The 22,349-nt window shown below is 45.7% G+C and overlaps 1 pseudogene; it reads right to left on the bottom strand.

Moving 5' to 3' along the window:
* Positions 1-62: 62 nt before the first annotated feature.
* Positions 63-989, bottom strand: LOC127918183 (TSC22 domain family protein 1-like; annotated as a pseudogene).
* Positions 990-22,349: the final 21,360 nt, after the last annotated feature.

Below are 22,349 nucleotides of genomic sequence, written 5' to 3' on the forward strand. Positions count from 1 at the left end.
AGGACTGGTGTAGTCCTGGTGCTGGTATGGCTGCGAGGTCTGGGGTGCCACTGCTCCCGTCTCTATGCCTCCGTATTGGACAACACCGGCCACCACACTTCCATTCCTGCTTGGCTCTCTGGGCCGCCAGTGCTGGGTGCAGGGGCTGGGTCAGAAGTGGGCGCGGCAGGGAGAACCTCCTTCTCATAGTACTCAGTACACATCCATCTTCCCTTGCGGAACGGCTCTGAGTTAGAGTCCAGCTTCACCACTCTGAAGCGAGACCCCGGAGTGGCTTGGGTCTGAGTCTGTTGTGTCTGGGTGCTGGAGGTCACAGGCTGTGCCACTGCTACTGACATCCCAATCTGAGTGCCATTGGTGGGCCCTGTGACTCCAGGGAGAGCCCCTACTCCACTGGATGTCACTTGCCGGCCTCCACTACTGTCAAAGATTATTGGGCCCGCAGAGGGAGGGGCACCACTATCACTGACTATGGATGACACATCCATGCCTGGCGCAGCAGTGATGGTAACAGAGAACTGGGCAGTGGTATTCTGCACCAGACCCTGCCCCATCTGAGTCTGGTTGGGCCCAGCCATTTCAGAGGAACTGCCCCCTGCCATTGAGACAGTAAAGGCTGCTGGCACCACATTCTCTTGCAGATGATGCACAGTCCCATTCACCATGTTACCAGGCTGCGGAGGGCCCTGAGGCTGCAGTGGTTCGCACGGAGGGTCCTGGGGTAGGGAGTGAGGGTTCAGGGGTTCGTTAGGGGACACTGCGCTCAGGGGTCTCCACCCCATGGGGGCTGTTCAGGGTCTCGTCCGAGGAGCTCCTCTCAGGGACGCCGGTGTCCCGAGGTACGGACACTTCCTGCATTTCAGAGGAGGACAGGTCCTCTGTGTGGGATTCATCCATGTCATCATAACTCTCTGTGTCGTCCGCTATGCTGCTGTTGGTGCTAACAGAGACCTGGGCCGGGTCACGCTAGTTATCTGGAAGCCACTCTTTTTTTTTCACCTGAGACCCGGACTGGGGAGGTTAAGGCTCAGGGGTGGTGGTGCGGCTCAGGGGAAGAGGACCCAGCCTGGCTAGTTGACTGATAATCATCAGTGGGAATTACATTACTGCTACCTGCAGCAGACCCAGATGCACCGCTACTACCGGCGGTGTTACTGTCTCTTCTATTGTGGAAAGACATCTTCCTAGACCCAGAGGAATCTACTGAAAAGTCCTGTTGATGCATCTTGTGAACAACACGAAGCCAGTAACAGGGAAAATAAGTGACTAGCTGTGTAGCTACTAAATGCCAGATGGTTGTTATAGCCAGGCATAAATAACGTTAATGTAGTCAGAGGTTAGCCAGCTAATAGTTACCTAATAGTTAGCCAACGATGGCTAATGTAAGCAAGGTGACAGTCCCACAATAAATCACAACAAAGCAAGGACGTTGATGTTATTTTCTGTTTTCAGTAGTCGAGCACTTCACGTCTGATAAACTGTCGATAATGAAGTGAATTACTAAATATTAGCTCAGACATGTCCAGAACAACAACCAAGCTAACTTAGCTATGTTTTATAGCTAGCTGAAATGTAAACTACAAAGAGACGCTTATAGAAACGTTTGTTAAACAACACCCAAATCATATCTTAAATATAATATGAATATCTCACTGGAATAAATTATTTGAAGTGAATATTATAACGTTAGTGCCAAATTCAGCGTCAAAAGCTGTGTGGTGTGAGATCACCTCCATCGATCTCTCCGAGACTCTGGTTTGTTGTTGGACAATTCAGTCAGACACCCATCACTGGATAAACATCCTCTTAGCACACAGAAACTTGTTTGAATCCATCTCGACGGTTTCTAGTTAGTGTAGTTTTTCCTCATCGTCCTCTCGCTTGGCCCCAGCTCGTCTCTCTCTGACGACGGGAAGAGGGACATAGCTACTGCGCATGCCTCGAGAAGAGGAACATAGCTACTGCGCATGCCCCGAGAAGAGGAACATAGCTACTGCGCATGCCCCGAGAAGAGGAACATAGCTACTGCGCATGCCCTCAACTAGCGAAGAGGCGGGGCTGAGAAGAACATCAGTCGGTCCCTGTCATGACCTCTACATAAACAACTCTGTGCTTTCCCACTCACATAAAATAACAACAAATGTTCATATAATAAGACATTTGGCAGAAGCTTTTATCCAAATGAGCTTAGACATGCGTACAGAAATCTTATGTATGTGGACCTGGGAATCAAACTCATTACTCTGGCGTTTACAAGCACCATGCTCTACCAACTGCGCTACAAAGGAATCCTAGACTGGTTGGTTAGTGTTAGACTGCAGGTAAGCAGCTACAGTGAACGTTATATACTTTACAAAAAATATAAATGCAACAATTTCGAAAATTTTACTCAGCTACAGTTCATAAGGAAATCAGTCAATTGAAATAAATTCATTCAGCCCGAATCTATAGATTTCACATGACTGGGAATACAGACATGCATCTGTTGGTCCCCTTAAATAAAAAGGTAGGGGCGTGGAATTCTCATAGAGTTGATTGATTCTGGCCTGTGGAATGTTGTCCCCTCCTCTTCAATGGCTGGGCGAAGTTGCTGGATTTTGGCAGAAACTGGAACATTCTGTCGTTCACGTCGACCCAGAGCATCCCAAACATGCTCAATGGGTGACATTTCTGGTGAGTATGCAAGCCACGTAAGAACTGGACATTTTCAGCTTCTAGGAATTGTGTACAGATCCTTGCGACATGTGGCGTGCATTATCATGCTGAAACATGAGGTGATGGAGGAGGATGAATGGCACGACAATGGGCCTCAGGATTCGTCACATCTCTGAGCAGTCGAATCTGCCATAGATTGCAGTGATGGTCTTAGCATACCTGTGGTAGACATCAGAAAACTGCTAACATTCAGCTGCAATTTGGTACATGAGACATTCACCAGCTGCAGATGAAGGAGAGCATTTGCCCACTTAAGCGGTTATAACGCCAAATTGCAGAACTGGTGAGACATCCCAGAGACAGTTTGACAGTTTGTGCAGAATGTGCAAACCCAGCATCATCAGCTGTCCGGGTGGCTGGTCTCTGACGTGAGGCAAAACTGCACATTTGCAGGAGTGGCCAAATTATTCTAAAACCTTGGTGATTTTAACATTCAGCTCTGTGGACATTCCTGCAGATGCACACGCTCCTCAGAACTTGAGACATCTGTGGCACCTGTGACAAAACTAATGATCATTTTGCACTGTTTAATGATCATGCTCATCTTGATATACCACACCTGTCAGCAGTGGATTATCTTGGCAAAGGGAGGTACATATATTTGTTCACCAAATGAGAGAAATCAGCTTTTTGTGCATATGGAACATTTCTGGTATATTTTATTTCAGCTCCTGAAACATGGGACCAACAATTTACAAATTGCGTTTTAATTTTTGTTCAGTATAGTAATTTGGTACAAGGATAGCGGTGAAACAAAGCCATCTACACCAGTATGATGCGTGCAAAAGACAGCCCCATGTGCACTGAACTTAATGTTTACCTCATGTATCATACCTGGATGATCACCCACATGACACTGATCCACCTTAGAGGCATGTTCCTCTGACACCTCCCCAGCCTGATATCTGTCCTCCCCAGCCTCAGGCAACAAGCTATGGCAATATAGCTAAAATGATAAATAAGCAACGACAGGAGGTATGGTGTTGGACAGTCAAACCATGAGGGTAGGGAAAGAAGAGGCAGGGCTGAGAGCTAGACTAGAGCCCTATGTAGTACACTAGACTGACTAGAGCCCCATGCAGTACACTAGACTGGACTAGAGTCCTATGCAGTAGACTGACTAGAGCCATATGCAGTACACTAGACTGGACTAGAGTCCTATGCAGTACACTAGACTGGACTAGAGTCCTATGCAGTACACTAGACTGGACCAGAGTCCTATGCAGTACACTAGACTGGACTAGAGCCCTATGCAGTACACTAGACTGGACTAGAGTCCTATGCAGTACACTAGACTGGACTAGAGCCCTATGCAGTACACTAGACTGACCAGAGTCCTATGCAGTACACTAGACTGGACTAGAGTCCTATGCAGTACACTAGACACTAGAGTCCTATAAGTCATTTAGACAGACTAGAGCCCTTATCCAGACTGCCAGACTTACAAACTGGTGCATTCACCTTATGACATCACAGGTAGGGAAAGAAACAGGGTAGGAGCTGTCACTCTTCCAGCATATCAACATCTAAATAAAACTTACAGCTGGAGGGAAGGGGGGAGAATGGAGGTGAAGGATTACGTAGAGGGAATGGAAGGTGAGGGTCAGGGGTGGGGAGGGTTGGTAGAGGGAATGGAATCCAGGGTGGGAGGGGAGGGGTGGTTAGGGAAGGTTAGGTAGAGGGGTCAAATAAATAAAATGTTATTGGTCTCAAACATATTTATCAGATATTATTGGTAACGCAATGGTGTTCTTTTGCTCCAACAGGTGTCTCCGGGAAGGTGGTAGGGAAAAGTGATTGACCCGCTGTCCCTAAAAGGGAAAAGTACACACCAGCTAACCCTAACCGAGCTAACCCTAACCGTATATAAACTAGCTAACCCTAACTGTATATAAACTAGCTAACCCTAACCGTATATAAGCAGCTAACCCTAACCGTAGAGCATAAACTAGCTAACCTCAGTGATAGAAACTAGCTAACCCAACCGTATATAAACTAGCTAACCCTAACTGTATATAAACTAGCTAACGCTAACCGTATATAAACTAGCTAACGCTAACCGTATATAAACCAGCTAACCCTAACCGTATCTAAACTAGCTAACCCTAACCGTATCTAAACTAGCTAACCCTAACCGCTAACCGTATATAAACTAGCTAACCCTAACCGTATATAAACTAGCTAACCCTGTATATAACTGTATATAAACTAGCTAATGACCGTATATAAACTAGCTAACCCTAACCGTATATAAACTGACCGTATATAAAACTAACCCTAACCTAAACTAAACCAGCTAACCCTAACCGTATATAAACTAGCTAACCCTAACTGTATATAAACTAGCTAAGACCGTAAAACTATAAACTAGCTAACCCTAACCGTATATAAACTAGCTAACCCTAACCGTATATAAATAGCTAACTAACCTAACCGTATATAAACTAGCTAACCCTAACTGTATATAAACTAGCTAACCCTAACTGTATATAAACTAGCCAACAAACGTATATAAAACCAGCTAACCCTAACCGTATCTAAACTAGCTAACTAACCTAACCGTATATAAACTAGCTAACCCTAACCGTATATAAACTAGCTAACCCTAACACTAACCGGTATAAACTAGCTAACCCTAACCGTATATAAACTAGCTTAAACCGTATATAAACCCTAACCCTAACCGTATATAAACTAGGTATATAAACAAACCCTAACCGTATATAAACTAGCAAACCCTAACCGTATATAAACTAGCTAACCCTAACCGTATATAAACCAGCTAACCCTAACCGTATATAAACTAGCTAACTAACCTAACCGTATAAACTAGCTAACCCTAACCGTGTATAAACTAGCTAACCCTAACCGTATATAAACTAGCTAACCCTAACCGTATATAAACTAGCTAACCCTAACCGTATATAAACTAGCTAACCCTAACCGTATATAAACCAGCTAACCCTAACACTAACCGTATATAAACTAGCTAACCCTAACTGTATATAAACTAGCTAACCCTAACCGTGTATAAACTAGCTAACACCAACCGTATATAAACCAGCTAACCCTAACCGTATATAAACTAGCTAACCCTAACCGTATATAAACTAGCTAACACTAACCGTATATAAACTAGCTAACACTAACCGTATATAAACTAGCTAACCCTAACCGTATATAAACTAGCTAACCCTAACACTAACCGTATATAAACTAGCTAACCCTAACCGTATATAAACTAGCAAACCCTAACCGTATATAAACTAGCAAACCCTAACCGTATATAAACTAGCTAACCCTAACCGTATATAAACCAGCTAACCCTAACCGTATATAAACTAGCTAACCCTAACTGTATATAAACTAGCTAACACTAACCGTATATAAACTAGCTAACCCTAACCGTGTATAAACTAGCTAACCCTAACCGTATATAAACTAGCTAACCCTAACCGTATATAAACTAGCTAACCCTAACCGTATATAAACTAGCTAACCCTAACCGTGTATAAACTAGCTAACCCTAACCGTGTATGAACTAGCTAACCCTAACCGTGTATGAACTAGCTAACCCTAACCGTATATAAACTAGCTAACCCTAACCGTATATAAACTAGCTAACCCTAACCGTATATAAACCAGCTAACCCTAACACTAACCGTATATAAACTAGCTAACCCTAACTGTATATAAACTAGCTAACCCTAACCGTGTATAAACTAGCTAACACCAACCGTATATAAACCAGCTAACCCTAACCGTATATAAACCAGCTAACCCTAACCGTATATAAACTAGCTAACCCTAACTGTATATAAACTAGCTAACACTAACCGTATATAAACTAGCTAACCCTAACCGTGTATAAACTAGCTAACCCTAACCGTATATAAACTAGCTAACCCTAACCGTATATAAACTAGCTAACCCTAACCGTATATAAACTAGCTAACCCTAATAAACTAGCTAACCCTAACCGTGTATGAAACTAGCTAACCCTAACCGTATGAACTAGCTAACCCTAACCGTATATAAACTAGCTAACCCTAACCGTGTATAAACTAGCTAACCCTAACCGTATATCAACTAGGCTCTCTGTAAACCTCTAGCCTGCTGTACTTCAACACTCTAAAGACCTGCTGTTATGACAATGTCTGGATTAATACCAATATTTAATTTGTAAAGCACATTTCCCAGACTCACTGGCTATGAAGTAGAAAACAAACTAAATTCATCAACAATACATCAAAAAGTAGAAGGAACAATCACAATACCAACCATTACCTACTAATAGAACATATAGACTTGAAACAGATTAACCGATCTAACATTAAAAGCTAGCTTGACTAGGTAGGTCTTTAGTTGTGTTTTAAAACAATGAAATGTCAGCTGCCTCCTTGACATGTGCAGGCAGTGTTTTCCAGAGCTGAGGGGCCATGTGAGAAGCAGGGAACCCAAATTACTTTGCAATCGCTTTGTTCTGAACAGAAGCATTATTTGGTCTGTTCAGTTTCACTGTGCCAACCAGCAAAATAAAGTTCTGAACCGGTTCAAACCCCCAAAAAGTTTAGGGTTTATATCCTTCCTTTCTAAACCTCCAAAATAATTTTTCAAAATTAATATCATTTTTTTTTTTACATTGACACTACCGGTCAAAAGTTTTTGAACACCTACTCATTCAAGGGTATTTCTTTATTTTTGCTATTTTCTACATTGTAGAATAATAGTGTAGACATCAGAACTAATAAATAAATAAATCACATGGAATGCTTTTCAAACAGTCCTGATGGAGTTCCCACATATGCTGAGCACTTGTTGGCTGCTTTTCCTTCACTCTGCAGTTCAACTCATCCCAAACCATCCCAATTTGGTTGAGGTCGAGGAATTGTGGAGGCCAGGTCATCTGATGCAGCCCTCCATCACTCTCCTTCTTGGTCAAATAGCCCTTACACAGCCTGGAGGTGTGTTGGGTCATTGTCCTTTCAGGGACGTCACTAGGCCTATTTTAGGGGCTTTAGCAATTTAGCAAGCTAGCTGGCTTTGCTTTATGGGTGTTGTGGCATGAGTATGAAATTGCAATTCTGGTTGTTTGCCAAAGCAGCAGCTACTCTTCTTGGGGTCCAGCAAAATGAAGGTAGTTTATACCATTTTAAAACATTACAACACACTGTGTGCCCTCAGGCCCCTACTCCACCACTACCACATATCTACAACACACTGTGTGCCCTCAGGCCCCTACTCCACCACTACCACATATCTACAACACACTGTGTGCCCTCAGGCCCCTACTCCACCACTACCACATATCTACAACACACTGTGTGCCCTCAGGCCCCTACTCCACCTCTACCACATATCTACAACACACTGTGTGCCCTCAGGCCCCTACTCCACCACTACCACATATCTACAACACACTGTGTGCCCTCAGGCCCTACACCACCACTACCACATATCTACAACACACTGTGTGCCCTCAGGCCCCTACTCCACCACTACCACATATCTACAACACACTGTGTGCCCTCAGGCCCCTACTCCACCACTACCACATATCTACAACACACTGTGTGCCCTCAGGCCCCTACTCCACCACTACCACATATCTACAACACACTGTGTGCCCTCAGGCCCCTACTCCACCACTACCACATATCTACAACACACTGTGTGCCCTCAGGCCCCACCACCACTACCACATATCTACAACACACTGTGTGCCCTCAGGCCCCTACTCCACCACTACCACATATCTACAACACACTGTGTGCCCTCAGGCCCCTACTCCACCACATATCTACAACACACTGTGTGCCCTCAGGCCCCTACTCCACCACTACCACATATCTACAACACACTGTGTGCCCTCAGGCCCCTACTCCTCCACTACCACATATCTACAACACACTGTGTGCCCTCAGGCCCCTACTCCACCACATATCTACTGAGACATATCATGCACTAACCCTAACCCACATATCTACTAACCCTAACCCTAACTCCTAACCCTAACCCACTACCAGGGTGGGTATAATTTGTGGAATGTTCCAACAGGAATCTGTTCCAAAAACTTCATTCATTCATTAATAACAAGGTTGCCAACAAACAACACATAACCCCTAACCCTAACCCTAACCCAAACAACACATAACCCTAACCCTAACAACACATAACCCTAACCCTAACCCCTAACCCTAACCCTAACAACACATAACCCTAACCCTAACCCCTAACCCTAACCCTAACAACACATAACCCTAACCCTAACCCTAACAACACATAACCCTAACCCTAACCCCTAACCCTAACCCAAACAACACATAACCCTAACCCTAACCCCTAACCCTAACCCCTAACCTAACCCAACCCCTAACCCTAACCCTAACCCACTACCAGGGTGGGTATAATTTGTGGAATGTTCCAACAGGAATCTGTTCCAAAACTTCATTCATTCATTAATAACAAGGTTGCCAACAACAACACATAACCCTAACCCTAACCCCTAACCCCTAACCCTAACCCAAACAACACATAACCCCTAACCCTAACCCCTAACTCCTAACCCAAACAACACATAACCCTAACCCTAACCCCTAACCCCTAACCCTAATACAATGTTGTATAGTGGCAGAATAAGATACCGGTGTAAATAGTGGACTATTTAATCAAGTTTTTCACTCACATCGTTTATTCCGAAAAATGTTGATCTTGCTACTTTGTATGCGTTGTTTGTTGGCAACCTTGTGCTTCACAAAGGTTTTGGAACAGATTCCTGTTGGAACGTTTCCACAAATGAACCCACCCACACTTATGTATGTGTCTGTGTGTGTCTGTGTATGTCTGTGTGTGTCTGTATGTGTCTGTGTGTGTCTGTGTGTGTCTGTGTGTCTGTATGTGTCTGTGTGTGTCTGTGTGTGTCTGTGTGTGTCTGTGTGTGTCTGTGTGTGTCTGTGTGTGTCTGTGTGTGTCTGTGTGTGTCTGTGTGTGTCTGTGTGTGTCTGTGTGTGTCTGTATGTGTCTGTGTGTGTCTGTGTGTGTCTGTGTGTGTCTGTGTGTGTCTGTGTGTGTCTGTGCCAATGTGTGTGTTGTTTCACAGTCCCCGCTGTTCTATAAGGTGTTTTTTAAATCTGTTTTTAAATAGAGTTCCATGTAGTCAAGGCTCTATGTAGTACTGTGTGCCTCCCATAGTCTGTTCTGGACTTGGACTGTGAAGAGCTCTTGTGGCATGTCTTGTACCCCACAAGACATGCATGGGTGTCTGAGCTGTGTGCCAGTAGTTTAGACAGACAGCTCGGTGTAAATATTCACTGATCATGTACTCTATCTTGGCATATAAAGGGTGTCTGAGCTGTGTGCCAGTAGTTTAGACAGACAGCTCGGTGTAAATATTCACTGATCATGTACTCTATCTTGGCATATAAAGGGTGTCTGAGCTGTGCGCCAGTAGTTTAGACAGACAGCTCGGTGTAAATATTCACTGATCATGTCCTCTATCTTGGCATATAAAGGTGCGGTTCAGGTATGAATGTGTTTGAGATTATTTTTCAGTCATATCCAATACCAGGAGTATCATAGTCCAGTCTTTGAATGATGATGTGTCTGCATGTATGTATTACAGTTATACACTTCAACAGTGGTTACCAATCTTGGTCCTGGGACATCAATGGTTGCGCACTTTGTAACTAATGGACTAGAAACAGGATTTAACTCGTAAAAAGGATGATTTGTAATTCATATATACAGAAATATACTTTTTAAACAGTACACTCCACTTCCTATGCATCATGTACTGTAAATAGTCTAAAATTGGTTCATCTCAACATCTAATGCCCTTCATCTGCATTGATCTGATAAACACAGGATAGCTGTAGTATTTCATCAAATTAGACTTCATTTCAACCAGTAGAGAATGCAAAATGCTTTATTGAAGGAAGTTCATTATTCAAGTGTTATAAATACATGCATTATACATATTATAATATTAACTCGCAAGAAACAGACTTCATTATAGTCAAAATACACTACACTGAATATTATGTTACTATTCTCACTGTTCTCACTTCTAGGGACTGAACTACACCAGTACCTGTCCAGAATAGCCTCCTCTCTTACTGACAGTTGGGGCTGCTATCCTTTCACCCTCCTCCATGGCTGTTAGCTAGCTACCTACAAATGCATTTGGAGTTTGTTTTTTACAGTGATAAATACATCAAGATAGCTAGCTAATATGAAGTTAGGTAGCTGGTGATATTTAATTCACTTAGCTATCTATACAGTATGTGAAGTTGGCTAGATAGCAAGCTAGTCAACTAGCTAGCTCATTTAGCAGCTCATTTGAGTTAGTCTGCACTGTAGCTAGTTAGCTAATAATACATTACATTTCGAAATGTATTGACTTACTTGAATAGATTCTCCCAGTGTAACGGCATTCAGAGGAAGAAGGTGAGGACCAAGGTGCTGCGTGGTACATGTTCATATTATTTATTAGAAACTGAACACTAAATACAAAATAACAAAAAGGAATAACCGAAACAGTTCTGACAGGTGAAACAAACCCTCAACAGAAAGCAACTACCCACAACCTACGGTGGCACAACAGGCTGCCTAAGTATGATTCCCAAACAAAATAGAAACATACAAAGCAATGTACGGTCAGGACACCCAGCCATGTGGACAACTGGAAACAGGGCAGCTTTGACTTGTCAACAGCGTTTTAGAGGGGGGATACTGTCCATTTCTTGTTTCTAAACGAGATGAGAGAAGTGCTACACCTGGTGGAGTAGAGATTGTAAAACAAAAATAGTTGCTTTATGCTTGCTGTACGTTATGGTGTAACGGAGGGTCAGTTTTTTCAACTTTTCTCCAATACTATAGAGCCATTACCATGTGGATCAACACTTGAATAGAAACGTAGTTCACACCCCAGATTTTTATCGATGTCAATGATAAACGCAAAAAAGCCTTTTGGATCTTTTTTGATTGAAGAATGGCAAGTCAAAACATATGCCATTGCCCGGAGAGGAGATGAGAGGATAGGAAAGGAGACGAGATGGCTGGAGAGCAGGAGGGGAGATAGACCAGAGGAGAGGGCTGAGAGAGGAGAGGAGGAGAAGAGAGGGCTGAGAGGAGAGGAGGAGAAGAGAGGACCAGAGGAGAGGAGGAGAGAGGGCTGAGAGGAGAAGATAGGAGAGGAGGAGAGGCTGGAGAAGAGAGGACCAGAGGAGAGGAGGAGAGAGGGCTGAGAGGAGAAGAGAAGACCAGACGTAGAGGAGAAGAGAGGGCTGAGAGGAGAAGAGAGGACCAGAGGAGAGGAGGAGAGAGGGCTGAGAGGAGAAGATAGGACCAGAGGAGAAGAGAGGGCTGGAGAGGAGAAGAGAAGACCAGACGAGAGGAGAAGATAGGAAAGGAGAGGAGAAGAGAGGACCAGACCAGAGGAGAAGAGAGGACCAGACGAGAGGAGAAGAGAGGACCAGACGAGAGGAGAAGAGAGGACCAGACCAGAGGAGAAGAGAGGGCTGGAGAGGAGAAGATAGGACCAGACGAGAGGAGAAGAGAGGGCTGGAGAGGAGAAGATGGGACCAGACGAGAGGAGAAGAGAGGGCCGGAGAGGAGAAGATAGGAGAAGAGAGGGCTGGAGAGGAGAAGATAGGACCAGAGGAGAGGAGAAGAGAGGGCTGGAGAGGAGAAGATAGGACCAGAGGAGAGGAGAAGAGAGGGCTGGAGAGGAGAAGATAGGAAGAGAGGGCCGAGAGGAGAAGATAGGGCCAGAGGAGAAGATGGGACCAGAGGAGAGGAGAAGAGAGGACCAGAGGAGAGAAGAAGATAAGACCAGAGGAGAGAAGAAGATAAGACCAGAGGAGAGGAGAAGAGAGGACCAGAGGAGAGGAGAAGAGAGGACCAGAGGAGAGGAGAAGAGAGGACCAGAGGAGAGGAGAAGAGAGAGGACCAGACGAGAGGAGAAGAGAGGACCAGACGAGAGGAGAAGAGAGGACCAGACGAGAGGAGAAGAGAGGACCAGACGAGAAGAGAGGACCAGACGAGAGGAGAAGATAGGACCAGAGGAGAGGAGAAGAGAGGGCTGGAGAGGAGAAGATAGGACCAGAGGAGAGGAGAAGAGAGGGCCGGAGAGGAGAAGAGAGGGCCAGAGGAGAGGAGGAGAGAGGGCGGGAGAGGAGAAGAGAGGACCAGAGGAGAGGAGAAGAGAGGGCCGGAGAGGAGAAGATAAGACCAGACGAGAGGAGAAGAGAGGGCTGGAGAGGAGAAGAGAGGATCAGACGAGAGGATATGAGAGGACCAGACCAGAGGAGAGGAGAAGAGAGGACCAGACGAGAAGAGAGGACCAGACGAGAGGAGAAGAGAGGGCTGGAGAGGAGAAGAGAGGGCTGAGAGGAGAAGATAGGACCAGACGAGAGGAGAAGAGAGGGCCGGAGAGGAGAAGATAGGACCAGAGGAGAGGAGAAGAGAGGGCTGGAGAGGAGAAGATAGGACCAGAGGAGAGGAGAAGAGAGGGCTGGAGAGGAGAAGATAGGACCAGAGGAGAGGAGAAGAGAGGGCTGGAGAGGAGAAGAGAGGACCAGAGGAGAAGAGAGGGCCGGAGAGGAGAAGATAGGACCAGAGGAGAGGAGAAGATGGGACCAGAGGAGAGGAGAAGAGAGGACCAGAGGAGAGGAGAAGATAGGACCAGAGGAGAGGAGAAGATAGGACCAGAGGAGAGGAGAAGAGAGGACCAGAGGAGAGGAGAAGAGAGGACCAGAGGAGAGGAGAAGAGAGGACCAGAGGAGAGGAGAAGAGAGGACCAGAGGAGAGGAGAAGAGAGGACCAGACGAGAGGAGAAGAGAGGACCAGACGAGAGGAGAAGAGAGGACCAGACGAGAGGAGAAGAGAGGACCAGAGGAGAGGAGAAGATAGGACCAGAGGAGAGGAGAAGAGAGGGCTGGAGAGGAGAAGATAGGACCAGAGGAGAGGAGAAGAGAGGGCCGGAGAGGAGAAGAGAGGGCCGGAGAGGAGAAGATGGGACCAGAGGAGAGGAGAAGAGAGGACCAGAGGAGAGGAGAAGATAGGACCAGACGAGAGGAGAAGATAGGACCAGACGAGAGGAGAAGAGAGGACCAGACGAGAGGAGAAGAGAGGGCCGGAGAGGAGAAGAGAGGGCCGGAGAGGAGAAGATGGGACCAGACGAGAGGAGAAGATGGGACCAGAGGAGAGGAGAAGAGAGGGCCGGAGAGGAGAAGATAGGACCAGAGGAGAGGAGAGGACCAGAGGAGAGGAGAGGAGAAGATAGGACCAGAGGAGAGGAGAAGAGAGGGCTGGAGAGGAAAAGATGGGACCAGAGGAGAGGAGAAGAGAGGACTGGGAGAGGAGAAGAGAGGGCTGGAGAGGAGAAGAGAGGGCTGAGAGAGGAGAAGATAAGACCAGAGGAGAGGAGAAGAGAGGGCTGGAGAGGAGAAGATAGTACCAGAGGAGAGGAGAAGAGAGGACTGGAGAGGAGAAGAGGACTGAGAGGAGAAGAGAGGGCTGGAGAGGAGAAGAGAGGGCTGGAGAGGAGAAGATAAGACCAGAGGAGAGGAGAAGAGAGGGCTGGAGAGGAGAAGATAGGACCAGAGGAGAGGAGAAGAGAGGGCTGGAGAGGAGAAGAGAGGGCCGGAGAGGAGAAGAGAGGGCTGGAGAGGAGAAGATAGGACCAGAGGAGAGGAGAAGAGAGGGCCGGAGAGGAGAAGATAGGACCGGAGAGGAGAAGAGAGGGCCGGAGAGGAGAAGATAGGACCAGAGGAGAGGAGAAGAGAGGGCTGGAGAGGAGAAGATGGGACCAGACGAGAGGAGAAGAGAGGGCTGGAGAGGAGAAGATAGGACCAGAGGAGAGGAGAAGAGAGGACCAGAGGAGAGGAGAAGAGAGGGCTGGAGAGGAGAAGATAGGACCAGAGAGGAGAAGATAGGAGAAGAGAGGGCCAGAGAGGAGAAGATAAGACCAGAGGAGAGGAGAAGAGAGGGCCGGAGAGGAGAAGATATGACCAGAGAGGAGGAGAGAGGACCAGAGGAGAAGAGAGGACCAGACGAGACGAGAAGAGAGGACCAGAGGAGAGGAGAAGAGAGGGCTGGAGAGGAGAAGATAGGACCAGAGGAGAGGAGAAGAGAGGGCTGGAGAGGAGAAGATGGGACCAGACGAGAGGAGAAGATAGGACCAGAGGAGAGGAGAATAGAGGGCCGGAGAGGAGAAGATGGGACCAGAGGAGAGGAGAAGAGAGGGCTGGAGAGGAGAAGATAGGACCAGAGGAGAAGAGAGGACCAGACGAGAGGAGAAGAGAGGGCTGGAGAGGAGAAGATAGGACCAGAGGAGAGGAGAAGATAAGACCAGAGGAGAGGAGAAGAGAGGGCCGGAGAGGAGAAGATAGGACCAGAGGAGAAGAGAGGACCAGAGGAGAAGAGAGGACCAGACGAGAGGAGAAGATAGGACCAGAGGAGAGGAGAAGAGAGGGCCGGAGAGGAGAAGAGAGGACCAGAGAGGAGAAGATAGGACCAGAGGAGGGAAGAGAGGACTAGAGGAGAGGAGAAGAGAGGACTAGAGGAGAGGAGAAGATAGGGCTGGAGAGGAGAAGAGAGGACCAGAGGAGAAGAGAGGGCCGGAGAGGAGAAGATAGGACCAGAGGAGAAGAGAGGGGCAGAGGAGAAGAGAGGGCCGGAGAGGAGAAGAGAGGGCCGGAGAGGAGAAGATAGGACCAGAGGAGAGGAGAAGAGAGGGCTGGAGAGGAGAAGATAGGACCAGAGGAGAGGAGAAGAGAGGGCCGGAGAGGAGAAGATAGGACCAGAGGAGAGGAGAAGAGAGGGCTGGAGAGGAGAAGAGAGGACTGGAGAGGAGAAGAGAGGACCAGAGGAGAGGAGAAGAGAGGACCAGAGGAGAGGAGAAGAGAGGGCTGGAGAGGAGAAGAGAGGGCTGGAGAGGAGAAGAGAGGGCTGGAGAGGAGAAGAGAGGGCTGGAGAGGAGAAGAGAGGGCTGGAGAGGAGAAGAGAGGGCTGGAGAGGAGAAGAGAGGGCCAGAGGAGAGGAGAAGAGAGGGCCGGAGAGGAGAGGAGAGGACCAGAGGAGAGGAGAAGAGAGGGCTGGAGAGGAGAAGAGAGGGCCGGAGAGGAGAAGAGAGGGCCGGAGAGGAGAAGAGAGAGGGCTGGAGAGGAGAAGAGAGAGGCTGGAGAGGAGAAGATAAGACCAGAGGAGAGGAGAAGAGAGGGCCGGAGAGAGGAGGAGAAGATAAGACCAGAGGAGAGGAGAACTGAATTCTAACCTTAACCCAAGTTACCCTAATTCCTCACCCTAACCCTGGGACCCCCATGCCTGAACCTAACCCTAACCCTGAGACCTTCATGCCTAACCTTAAACCTTTGGACCCTCCTATCTGATTTTAATTTCAACCTTGACCTGTATTTTAACTCTGACCCTTATGGTAACCCCAATCTGAATTTTGACCTTAACCTATAGCTTTTAAATCTTCAGCTTAATTTCTAACCCTAACCTTAGGTCCCTACACCCCCATATCTAATTTGAATCTCTACACTCTCTATCTATTTCAACCTCTACACTCTCTATATCTATTTTAATCTCTAGATTTTTATACCAAACTTTTTCTCCTAGACCACTGCTCTGAATTTGGCACTTGGCCTTCTTAGTTTAGAATTTCTGGCTTTTAACCTAAGCCTTATTTTAATGTCTGACTCTGGTCTTCCTTTTATAGCTTTTCTTAGTCATTTAAAGTATATAATACATACGTCTCACCATTTATCCTAAAGGGGTTGCCTGTGCCAGTGCACACCAGATTCATCTGTTACTCATCGAACCTAACCTAGCCCGCGCCTGGCATATTATACATTACTTGGGTTTTAAAAGACTTCTTTGACTGGATGGTTTTAGTATGTTAATTGTTTTAGTACGTTAATTGTTTTAGTATGTTAATTGTTTTAGTATGTTAATTGTTTTAATTTGTTGGTCTAGTAGGCCACAATGATTAAACACCTACCCAAATTGGGACGGTTGATGGGAGGAGAATGGGGGGATGGACAGAGGACTAAGCCATACATATGTCTTTGCAAGAAGGGATCCGCCCCTCAATTCCCCATATCAGCACAGGTGTTGGTGACTACTCATTACCTCTGAAGAAAGCTATGATGCTGAAATGTCAGGTCCCTGTTTGTTTTAATATTCTGAAAGTTCCCTTAACAGATGTTTTCCTTTAACAAGCTATACAACGACAGTACTATGGAATCTAGCACATGAAGGCCTCTTGGACTGCAACTTCACTTGAAAGGAAGCTCCAGTGAGAACTAATGCCTGGAAAAGGACTAAGGTGAAAGAGATTTATTTTCTAACCTTTTGAACACTGCTAAGAACATTGCTAGGTCCATGGACAATCTCCTCTGGTTAAGTGGATCATTACCAGAGAATGTTTGTGTAGGATCAACTCAAGGGAACTTCAGAATCTTAATTGTTTTTGTTTTGTTTCTTAGTTTTAAATCTTGTCTTTTATGAAAAAAAAATATTCTTATAACATTTTTTTCCCTTCCCCTATGTCCTGATTTAAAAATAAAAAAATATTTATAAAATATGGGATAACATTTCTGATTGCGGTCATTGTTTGGGGTGGCTGAAGATGACGCTTCCCAGAAGCAACAGGTTTGGTCCTCTGGCTCATTCTATAACTTTGGGGGAGAATATACCCACCTTAAGCTCAGATACTCTTAAAACCTCTTGGCCCTAAATGGACTAAACAGTACTTAAATTATTACAAGCCATCCATCATGCAGAAATTTTAGCAGAACTACAAAGGACTGGGTCTTTCCCACCTGGCATGATGCAGGTTGTTAGACTTCAGCTTTTATCAAGCCTTCCTCACCTAACTTAAGCACTCTGGCATTGGTGAAGGAAAATACGGACCACTGGATGGACACCAATATGGGTATCTTGGTGGAGCATTATGATTCAGTCCTGGCAGCGGGGTTACTGAGGTGGGGGGATTTGATATCAATTCCTTTGAGCGAGCTGTGGCTTGGGCAAGACCAGGTATAGGTATATCCTGGGCAGCGGGGTTACTGGAGGTGGGGGATTTGATATCAATTCCTTTTGAGCGAGCTGTTGCTTGGGCAAGGACTAGGTATAGGTATATCCTGGCAGCGGGGTTACTGGAGGTGGGGGGATTTGATATCAATTCCTTTGAGCGAGCTGTGGCTTGGGCAAGGACTAGGTATAGGTATATCCTGTTGCAGCGGGGTTACTGGAGGTGGGGGATTTGATATCAATTCCTTTGAGCGAGCTGTGGCTTGGGCAAGGACTAGGTATAGGTATATCCTGGCAGCGGGGTTACTGGAGGTGGGGAGATTTGATATCAATTCCTTTGAGCGAGCTGTGGCTTGGGCAAGGACTAGGTATAGGTATATCCTGGCAGCGGGGTTACTGGAGTGTGGGGGGATTTGATATCAATTCCTTGAGCGAGCTGTGGCTTGGGCAAGGACTAGGTATAGGTATATCCTGGCAGCGGGTTACTGAGGTGGGTGGGGGATTTGATATCATCTTTGAGCGAGCTGTGGCTTGGGCAAGGACTAGGTATAGGTATTATCCTGCGCGGGGGTTACTGGAGGTGGGGAGATTTTATATCAATTCCTTTGAGCGAGCTGTGCTTGGGCAAGGACTAGGTATAGGTATATCCTGGCAGCGGGGTTACTGGAGGTGGGGATTTGATATCAATTCCTTTGAGCGAGCTGTGGCTTGGGCAAGGACTAGGTATAGGTATATCCTGGCAGCGGGGTTACTGGAGGTGGGGAGATTTGATATCAATTCCTTTGAGCGAGCTGTGGCTTGGGCAAGGACTAGGTATAGGTATATCCTGGCAGCGGGGTTACTGGAGGTGGGGGGATTTGATATCAATTCCTTTGAGCGAGCTGTGGCTTGGGCAAGGACTAGGTATAGGTATATCCTGGCAGCGGGGTTACTGGAGGTGGGGGATTTGATATCAATTCCTTTGAGCGAGCTGTGGCTTGGGCAAGGACTAGGTATAGGTATATCCTGGCAGCGGGGTTACTGGAGGTGGGGGATTTGATATCAATTCCTTTGAGCGAGCTGTGGCTTGGGCAAGGACTAGGTATAGGTATATCCTGGCAGCGGGGTTACTGGAGGTGGGGGGATTTGATATCAATTCCTTTGAGCGAGCTGTGGCTTGGGCAAGGACTAGGTATAGGTATATCCTGGCAGCGGGGTTACTGGAGGTGGGGAGATTTGATATCAATTCCTTTGAGCGAGCTGTGGCTTGGGCAAGGACTAGGTATAGGTATATCCTGGCAGCGGGGTTACTGGAGGTGGGGGATTTGATATCAATTCCTTTGAGCGAGCTGTGGCTTGGGCAAGGACTAGGTATAGGTATATCCTGGCAGCGGGGTTACTGGAGGTGGGGAGATTTGATATCAATTCCTTTGAGCGAGCTGTTGCTTGGGCAAGGACTAGGTATAGGTATATCCTGGCAGCGGGGTTACTGGAGGTGGGGAGATTTGATATCAATTCCTTTGAGCGAGCTGTGGCTTGGGCAAGGACTAGGTATAGGTATATCCTGGCAGCGGGGTTACTGGAGGTGGGGAGATTTGATATCAATTCCTTTGAGCGAGCTGTGGCTTGGGCAAGGACTAGGTATAGGTATATCCTGGCAGCGGGGTTACTGGAGGTGGGGAGATTTGATATCAATTCCTTTGAGCGAGCTGTTGCTTGGGCAAGGACTAGGTATAGGTATATCCTGGCAGCGGGGTTACTGGAGGTGGGGGATTTGATATCAATTCCTTTGAGCGAGCTGTGGCTCTTATTCTTATCATATCGTTGATCTTTTAGTGTGGCGTGGTTTTATTTGATTGTTTGGATACTTTTATAGCACTTCGAGTTTTGTCTTTGTTTGACGGCACTATGGACCTTTTATTATTTTTTGTTATTTTTTGTTATTCTTGTACTCATGGGGTGGTTCACCTTCTAGACCCTAACCCTAACCTGAATTCTAACCTTAACCCCTAGTTACCCCAATCCCTCACCCTAACCCTGAGACCCTCATGCCTAACCTAAATCCCTTTCCATCTCTGTTTTACTGATGCAATGCCCCCCTTATCTATTTCGAATTGTATTCTTTTCCAAACTTCCTGTTTTATAAATTGAACCAATCCCGTCGGTGACCACTTGAGGGTGTCATTAACTGCACCACATCTGGCCTCCCAAAGTTTGGTCTTGATAAGGGACACCAGAGTCACTAATGCTAATAATTGCACCCTTTCCACATTTATTATTTCAAGTTTGGCAACCCCTTCATAATCAATGTTGTTTAATATCTCAAAAAATGGTTTACTTTTTCCCCAAACTAATTGAGCAAAAGAACATTCCCATAAAACATGTGGAATTGTTTCGATTGCGAAACAGTTGTCCCTGGGACAGAATTTATTCAGAGTCAAATTATGATCGTGTAAAGTTGAACGGACCGGAAGACGTCTGTGTAAAACAAGCCAATTAAAATCTTTCAGTCTGTTGTCTAACCCTTTTAATTGTGTCCGTATCCAGGTGGAAGGCGATATTGGTAACCTGTCTCTTGGACGACAATTTTCTATTAATTTTGCGTATAGCAATCTGTGGTTGATTACATTTTCTTTTACTTTGCAGACAGGGGTTTTCCTTGCCCATTCCACTATTTTCTTAAAATGTAACGGGATAATTTCAACTTTTGGCTTACTATTATCCCACTTCACCATGAATCTTAACGGTACAGACAGCCAGAATTTGATTAAAATGTGACATTTGTGTACAAAAGACGACAAAAGACAAATGTTTGAGTAGAACAACGCATCTAGCTTGAGAGGAATATGAGGAAATCCCTTCCACCAGCCTCTATAGGCTGGTACATCCGATCTCTACGGATGTACTCATATCCCCCCCAAAAGAAATTAAACAGAACCCTTATGAAAGTTTTTCTTAGGGACACCGGCATGGGAAACACATAGGCAAGGTGAAGTAATGAAGGCAGAATGTCCGCCTTCAGCACTAACACCTTCCCACTAAACGATAGTCGCCTTACTTTCCACAGTCCCAATCTTTTATTAATTGATAATAGTTTTTCTTTCCAATTAAACATGTCATCTTTAATTTCATTTCCGAAAGATATGCCGAGCACTACCATTGGTCCTGTGCACACAGTCAAACCACATAACTGATCCATTCTCCATTTCCACTGTCCCAAATATTTTATTTCTGTTTTATTCTTGTTAATCTTTGACCCAGACACAACAGAGAATTCATCAATGACTTTGATAGACTCTTTCAAGCTCAGGTCGCCTTGTAAATATAAAACTGTGTCGTCCGCATATTGCGATATTTTTAGCATATCCCCTCCAGGTAAAATGATGCCTTTGATGTTGTAATTTTTCCTAATTGCGCATGCGAACGGTTCAATATATAAAACATACAATAGAGCAGATAGAGGGTCTCCTGTCTGACACCTCGTAATTGCTTGATAACATTTCCAATATTCCCATTAATATTTACCCTGCTACCCACATTACTATACAGAATTTTTACCCATTTCATAAAATGATTTACAAAACAAAAATGTTCCATAATTCTAAACAAAAACTCATGGTTTACCATGTCAAGCTTTTTCCTGGTCCAAATTCACAGTAATAGCCGGCAGGTGCCTTTCCTCTAAATAGGCTTGAACGTCTCTATGCAATTGCAAGTTCCAGGTTAATCTTCTCCCACATCCAATTATATCCCAAAAACTATGTAAACTCTTTAGAGAGCCCATCCACTCCTGGTACTTTTCTTTCATGCTCTTTAGTGCAATATGGATTTTATCTAATTTCAATTCCCTTCTAATTGGTCTCTAATATCTAAAGGTCTGCACATCCACGCATTTTAAAAATGTAGTCCCTTTCTCATAATCAATTGTTTGTTTTTGAAATAGCTGAGAATAGTGGTGTGTAGCGACACAAAATGGGTGGGCTATTTACCAATAGATTATGTACAGCTGCAGCGATCGGTTAGCTGCTCAGATAGCTGATGTTTGAAGTTGGTGAGGGAGATAAAAATCTCCAACTTCAGCGATTTTGCAATTCGCTCCAGTCACAGGCAGCAGAGTACTGGAACGAAAGGCGGCCGAATGAGGTGTTGGCTTTAGGGATGATCAGTGAGATGCGCGTGCTACGGATGGGTGTTGCCATCGTGAACTGAGATAAGGCGGAGCTTTACCTAGCATGGACTTGTAGATGACCTGGAGCCAGTGGGTCTGGCGACGAATATGTAGCGAGGGCCAGCCAACTAGAGCATACAAGTCGCAGTGGTGGGTAGTATAAGGTGCTTTAGTGACAAAACGGATGGCACTGTGATAGACTGCATCCAGTTTGCTGAGTAGAGTGTTGGAAGCGGTTTTGTAGATGACATCGCCGAAGTCGAGGATCGGTAGGATAGTCAGTTTTACTAGGGTAAGCTTGGCAGCGTGAGTGAAGGGAGGCTTTGTTGCGGAATAGAAAGCCGACTCTTAATTTGATTTTCGATTGGAGATGTTTGATATGGGTCTGGAAGGAGAGTTTGCAGTCTAGCCAGACACCTAGGTACTTATAGTTCACATGGAACAAACA

This window comes from Oncorhynchus keta, unplaced genomic scaffold (genome assembly GCF_023373465.1).
Source record: "Oncorhynchus keta strain PuntledgeMale-10-30-2019 unplaced genomic scaffold, Oket_V2 Un_contig_1364_pilon_pilon, whole genome shotgun sequence".
Classification (NCBI taxonomy): domain Eukaryota; kingdom Metazoa; phylum Chordata; class Actinopteri; order Salmoniformes; family Salmonidae; genus Oncorhynchus; species Oncorhynchus keta.